A 7,281-nucleotide genomic window follows, 5' to 3' on the forward strand; every position below is an offset into this window, starting at 1 on the left:
AACTCAAGAGAGTGCAAAATCTATTTCAGGGATATTGTGAAAGTTTTGTTCAATTCTGTCACGTTCATGCAGCTTTACTAATTATATAAATCACAAAGAAGCTTTCATGGAAACATGGCTTTGTGTTTCCCTGTTGCATATTAGCATAGATGAGGAAAGATGTGTACAAACTACAGTCTGTGACTACGAATCTTTAAAATGTTCAAAGTGAATCGAATAAGCAGAGATTTGTGAGTCACAGTAATAAACAACAATAATAACAATAATGATAATGATGATAATGTGGATCATTGGGAGAGCTGTATTTAGTTCAATTTGATATAAGTTGTATTTTGTGTTTAGATATTTTACGTTGTCAAAAAGAGAACGCATTATATTAAATTGTTATGTTACTATCATGATGGTGAAATAATCACGTGAAATAATTAATTTGTGATCAAACTGAACTGAACTTGATTGTTCTTCACAATAAACATGTGAAATAATCATTTTGTAATCAAAATGAACTTGAAGTGAATCATGGGGTTCAGATTACAGACACAGAAACATGTTGCTGGATTCATTCTTAATATAGAAGCCTGGGTAAACTGGCTCAGTGAATTTGTTGCAGAAGGTGTGGAGGTGACTCAGTGTGTCAGCTGAGACATTATAGTAGGACAGAGTGCCAGCAGGCCAGTCCAGATACACTCCCAGTCTGGTGCAGCCAGAAGTAGGAAAAGAAGGATTGCAGGACCGAGCATCATGCCATGCAGTGAGAACAGCATTTGGTGGAGACCAGCTCTGGCCTAAACTCCAGGACAAGCTATTGTGTCCAAACGCGCACCTGTGATCTTCTCCTTTCCTCGGCAGGTCTTTGTAGGTAACTGCAACAGCAACATCTCCATCAGAGTAAGCAGCATACCACTCCAGCTCCCAGTAGCAGCGCCCAGTCAGCCCCTCTCTGCACAGAACCTGAAGTAAATAATCAAATCTCTGCGGGAGGTCAGGATACGACTGCACATCTCCATTTGTTGCCTTCTTGTTCCCCTCAGACAGAGTGAGGTGTTTGTTTGCTGTGTCTGGGTCCAGAGTGAGATCACAGGAATCTGATGGAGAGAACGAGACGTCATCGTGGTTACAAGCATCTTTCTGGGTTCAACAGTTACATTTGTGGATTATTATGAACATATTTTAAAGGATAGACTCATTTTGTAACATTTCATCTCATATATTCTTAATATCGACAGTGGAGGAAAGAAACTATTTACTCAAGAACTTTACTTCAGTACAATGTTGAGATACTTGAGTATATTATTGCTATCAGTGTGTAGCTGTGACTCTCTGGTGTTTCAGAGAAAATTCCAAAAGCTGAAAACACATTTGTGTATCAGAACGTTTAACTTCTTCATAAAGCGATTTCAGTGTAAGATAACAAATGGAAAATGGAATAAAAGTTACGGCCAATCAGGTTTCTGAAGGAGAGACATTTGTTATAATTTGTAACTGTGAAAATAAAGTACTTACACCACAGCAGATCTCTTCTGTCTGTGATAGTCTCCACAGGAGGGGGGTCAGGCTTTGAAAAGTCATCAGTGACCAGTTTGCCCTCCTTGTAATGGTAGATGGTTGCTCCTTTGTATTTCTCATTTGCAATGGCTGCTATGAGGAAACAAAATCGGTTGTTGTTCTGCAGTGCTTGGCAAGATCCTGGAAAGCTTTGGCTTTTTCTCTCATTCTGATTAAAACTTCATCTGAGTAGTACCACAGCTCTTCATTGATACTTCCTAACTTAAGTGAATCCAAGTATTTGGTCATCTCTTTGACGCAGGGGTCAGCACTCTCCAGGGAGGTGAAAACAAAGCACAGAGCATCCTCTACACCAAGAACCTCTCTGTCCAGCTCTGACTGACTGTGGACGATCTTTGTTCCCTCCATCATCTCTACACAGGACCTGATGATGTTGATTTCTCTCTCTTTATGGTCCATCCACTTGGTTAGTTTGTCATGGCTGAACGGTGACTTGTCTCTGTCTTCAAAGACTTTTCCTAATTCGCTCTCGGTTTCTTTACCTTTACGGATGAGAGGAAGTTTCTTCTCCATTTTCTGTCTGAGGTCAGATGCATAATAATGACACAGTTTTTGGAAACAGTTCAACTTTTTGTTGATTTGAGGAAAATCTTGAACCACTTTGTCATCCAGCAAATCGTTGCATAATTTTTCCAGATGATGCAGGTCCTCCAGAGGATCTTCAGCCTTTCTCACTAGTCCAACACTGATCTCTCTCATCAGCTCAGGAGCTCTGGAATCCAAATTCTTCAGTGGCATCAGCCAGACCTTCAGTGGAACACAGTTCTCCCCACTTTCTCCCAGCAGCTTTGGAAGTTGTATGTAGGTCTTCACTGCATCTACAAATGTTGCAGGGTTGCTTTCGAGAATGAAGTCTCCGTAGAATTTGCAGGAGAATTTCTCAGTCAGAGCTTTGTCTTCATCATTCAGCTTGATGTCAACTTTCCCCTCAATATTAAACGAGGGGATCTTCTTTATCACAGCTTCCATTTTGCCCTGGATGTTCTGAACGCTGCTGGCGTCTAACTTCTCACTGTCAAACAAAGAAAGCGTTGCTCCATAAAGGATGCCTGTGACTACATGAGTTGCAGAGCTCTTCTTAATAACATCAGTCTGTTGGGAACTCGTGGTTAAAAGCTGAGTCATTGTCCATTGCTTGAAGTGTGTGGTAGCTTTGTACTGACACGTCACTCTGCTCTGATTCTTAAATTTCTTTGTATCATTGAGATACTTGGCAGATCCTCCAACTTCAATCAGTCCACTCATGAAACTGACCTTCAGAGAAGCATCAACATCCAGCAGAAAGGACTTGGATTCAATGGAGTCAGATGCAGAAATTTCAAATGCACTGCTGTGCTGATAGCTTACAACTGTGTTCTCTTTTAGAGTTTTATCATCCCACAAAGTCAAACCTACAGAAATTGGAAATCATAAGTCATCTGACAAAGCAGGAAATTAATTTTGTTAACATAAAGTCACACAAAGGATAAACATTTACAGTGAGGAAAATAAGTATTTGAACACCCTGCTATTTTGCAAGTTCTCCCACTTAGAAATCATGGAGGGGTCTGAAATTGTCATCGTAGGTGCATGTCCACTGTGAGAGACATAATCTAAAAATAAAATCCAGAAATCACAATGTATGATTTTTTAACTATTTATTTGTATGATACAGCTGCAAATAAGTATTTGAACACCTGTCTATCAGCTAGAATTCTGACTCTCAAAGACCTGTTAGTCTGCCTTCAAAATGTCCACCTCCACTCCATTTATTATCCTAAATTAGATGCACCTGTTTGAGGTTGTTAGCTGCATAAAGACACCTGTCCACCCCATACAATCAGTAAGAATCCAAATACTAACATGGCCAAGACCAAAGAGCTGTCCAAAGACACTAGAGACAAAATTGTACACCTCCACAAGGCTGGAAAGGGCTACGGGGAAATTGCCAAGCAGCTTGGTGAAAAAAGGTCCACCGTTGGAACAATCATTAGAAAATGGAAGAAGCTAAACATGACTGTCAATCTCCCTCGGACCGGGGCTCCATGCAAGATCTCACCTCGTGGGGTCTCAATGATCCTAAGAAAGGTGAGAAATCAGCCCAGAACTACACGGGAGGAGCTGGTCAATGACCTGAAAAGAGCCGGGACCACCGTTTCCAAGGTTACTGCTGGTAATACACTAAGACGTCATGGTTTGAAATCACGCATGGCACGGAAGGTTCCCCTGCTTAAACCAGCACATGTCAAGGCCCGTCTTAAGTTTGCCAATGACCATTTGGATGATCCAGAGGAGTCATGGGAGAAAGTCATGTGGTCAGATGAGACCAAAATAGAACTTTTGGTCATAATTCCACTAACCGTGTTTGGAGGAAGAAGAATGATGAGTACCATCCCAAGAACACCATCCCTCCTGTGAAGCATGGGGGTGGTAGCATCATGCTTTGGGGGTGTGTTTCTGCACATGGGACAGGGCGACTGCACTGTATTAAGGAGAGGATGACCGGGGCCATGTATGAACAACCTCCTTCCCTCAGTTAGAGCACTGAAGATGGGTCGAGGCCGGGTCTTCCAACATGACAATGACCCGAAGCACACAGCCAGGATAACCAAGGAGCGGCTCTGTGAGAAGCATATCAAGGTTCTGGCGTGGCCTAGCCAGTCTCCAGACCTAAACCCAATAGAGAATCTTTGGAGGAGCTCAAACTCCGTGTTTCTCAGCGACAGCCCAGAAACCTGACTGATCTAGAGAAGATCTGTGTGGAGGAGTGGGCCAAAATCCCTCCTGCAGTGTGTGCAAACCTGGTGAAAAACTACAGGAAACATTTGACCTGATTTTCTCAGGTGTTCAAATACTTATTTGCAGCTGTATCATACAAATAAATAGTTAAAAAATCATACATTGTGATTTCTGGATTTATTTTTTTAGATTATGTCTCTCACAGTGGACATGCACCTACGATGACAATTTCAGACCCCTCCATGATTTCTAAGTGGGAGAACTTGCAAAATAGCAGGGTGTTCAAATACTTATTTTCCTCACTGTATGTGTCCACTAGGAAGAAGTGTCAAGCAGTGCATTTACGTTTAAATCTATTTATCCACCTTGTATGACCCAAGACAGAAATGTAGATAGATGTGCGTGTCATTATTCCTCTAACCCATTTCCCAGTCCAATATGTATGGGGGAAAAAAATCTGTTATATAACTCACTTTCAGTGAAGACACTGCCACCTAGTTTGCCCTCACCTGGTGAGGTTGTGTAAATCAGCTGATTTATTAGCGAGTCTTCTTGACTTCCAACTGAATTTTCCATTATGTTATATTGATATTGTGTGATTACTTACAACCTTATGTAAAGTACTCTCTCCTACTGACTTCATGAATAAATTTTTTAGCCATGGATGGCAATGTCAATGTACCAGTTGGTCCAACAATAAAATATCTCAAATATTGGATGGATTTCAACCCAAACAGACTCATGTCACTAAATTTCTTAGTGTCCTCCACTGGCTACCCATGGCCTCCCGAATCAAATTCAAGTCACTAATGCGGCATACAGAGTGACTACTGGGTCTGCACCATCTATCTAAACTCCATAATCCAAGCTTACGTTCCTTATGGGCCACTGCGCTCCTCCAACAAACGCCGCCTGGCTCTGCCATCCCTACACAAAGCAATCTGTTCCCATCTGTGACACCACGATGGTGGAACAAGCTATCACATGCCATCAGAGCAGGGTGTCCCTCACTAACTTCAAGAAGCTCCTGAAAAGTCATCTCTTCCGAGAAAACTTCCCTCTTATAACACTTCTAACCCCTAACCTCTAACATGTACTTCCTGTGCTATTTTTCTTCCTCTATCTCCTTACAATTATCTTGTATTGATTGCACTAGTTCGTTAACTCTTACTTTCCCTAGTTATTTACCCCATTGATGCTGTACATGCTATAAGCTCCTACTAGTATTTATTGCTGCTCTTCCTAGTCTCTATTGTCACTTGTAGATCTCTTACTGTATTGATGCTTGTATGTTGTTCCTCAAATGTAAGTCACTTTGGATAAAAGCCTCTGCCCATAAGTAAATGTTAAGTGTAAATGTCCATGAAATTTGGTTCACACATTCATGTTGGCCTAAAGATGAATTTGAATAACTTGCAAGTTAAATAAAAGGAAATAATTCACATTAGCCTTAGCTGTGCCTGTGTTTTCTGCTAATTAGTAAATATTAGCAAAGTTACACACTAAACTAAGTTCAGTCAGGACAACTTTCATCAAAGACTGATACAGCGGCATTGTAATTTGGCGGTATGGCTCTGTTCTGGGATCTCCCTGTCCTTTCAAGTGCCTACGCAGAAAGCCTGAGGCAGAGAGCAGCAGTAACAACCCTCGTACAGAACAGAGCAGGCATATGCCGAATTACATGATTAATCAGACATTAGATGGGCACTGAAATGCGGTGTTAAATGGGCCCGGGGCTGAAGAACATACGGTTCGTTATCAGGCTGCAGCCTCTGCTGCTCTGTGTCACCTCTAGCACAGCGCAGAGATGGGCCGTGGAGACGGTGAAATGAAGGTAACTCTGAACTACTCGTTAATGTAATATGTGCAATAAAACCTCACGAGTAAAAGACAAACTTTATCGATACATCTGAAGTTTAACAGGCATAACATGTAGAAGGTGTTATTAATCTGCTCTGTCCATATCTCTCATCCTCTGTTTTTAAAATCACACGGTGCTAACACTAGCTTGGCATATGCTAAATGACGCCCAGAGTGCGACAACAGCAGCAGCGCAGTTTAGCATTGTTTTATTCTTATTGGCTAAATTCTCTGCCAAATTCATTTCCCATTATGATTCTGACATGAAATATGCCCAACCAGCAAATACTTATAGGATCGATAACATTGTGCATCCCTATCAGATATGGCCTGAAATGCGGAGCTGGGGTGGCGGTGGGTTATGAGCTGTTTACAGAGGAAGCAGCAAGGGCAGGTAGACAGGCTACGGCAGCTTAAATAGGCGCCTTGTATGGAATTGCCAATGAATGCTAAGAGATGTGGCTGGTTTAAGATGGCTGCTATCCGCTGATATGCTGGGATTGTGAGCTGAGCTTGACTTTTTGGCCTGCCTGAACTAACGCTATGCTTGATATGGAGAACATGGTAAACATTAAACCTGCTCTACCTGTCATATGCATATTTTCATTTTTAACGTGCTGGCACTGTCAATCTAATTATTATAATTACTGAAAGTATTCTATTCATTTTATTTTGTCTTCTTTATCTACTTTTTTTGTCTGATTTTTTTAGTGATGTTATATTGTCAAGTCGTCATATTATGGTTTAGTGTTTTTAATATTTAAAATTTGAAAGTCAAAACAGTATTCCTTGCTAAACATCCGAACATTAGCATTGCTGCTGTGAGCATGTTAGTGTAAGGATGATGAAAATGATGTAATACTGAGTACATTAAGTGAGCACGTAAGGATGATCAAAAAGGTGTTATACTGAATAAATTGAATGGGAGGATATAAGTTGGGTTGATATGAGTTAAAAGATACTTAAAAATGTCCATAAAAGGGAAAATTAGAATGCTTTGAATCATTGCACTGTTTGAGTAAAAACTGATAATTCATTCCTTTATAAAACAGGACAAAGTTAAAATACACTGATCTGTACATCAGTAATCTATTGCTTTTTGGATAAAAGAGGCTAAAAAGGTTAATAGGATAAAAA

The 7,281-nt window shown here is 40.8% G+C and overlaps 1 pseudogene; it reads right to left on the minus strand.

Annotated features, from left to right (window-relative positions):
* Positions 1-530: 530 nt before the first annotated feature.
* LOC119906516 lies at positions 531-2,957 on the minus strand (annotated as a pseudogene).
* Between the last annotated feature and the right edge of the window lie 4,324 nt (positions 2,958-7,281).

Source organism: Micropterus salmoides, unplaced genomic scaffold (genome assembly GCF_014851395.1).
Source record: "Micropterus salmoides isolate LMB-PRFRI ecotype aquatic unplaced genomic scaffold, ASM1485139v1 Ms_hic_scaffold_1653, whole genome shotgun sequence".
Classification (NCBI taxonomy): Eukaryota; Metazoa; Chordata; class Actinopteri; order Centrarchiformes; family Centrarchidae; genus Micropterus; species Micropterus salmoides.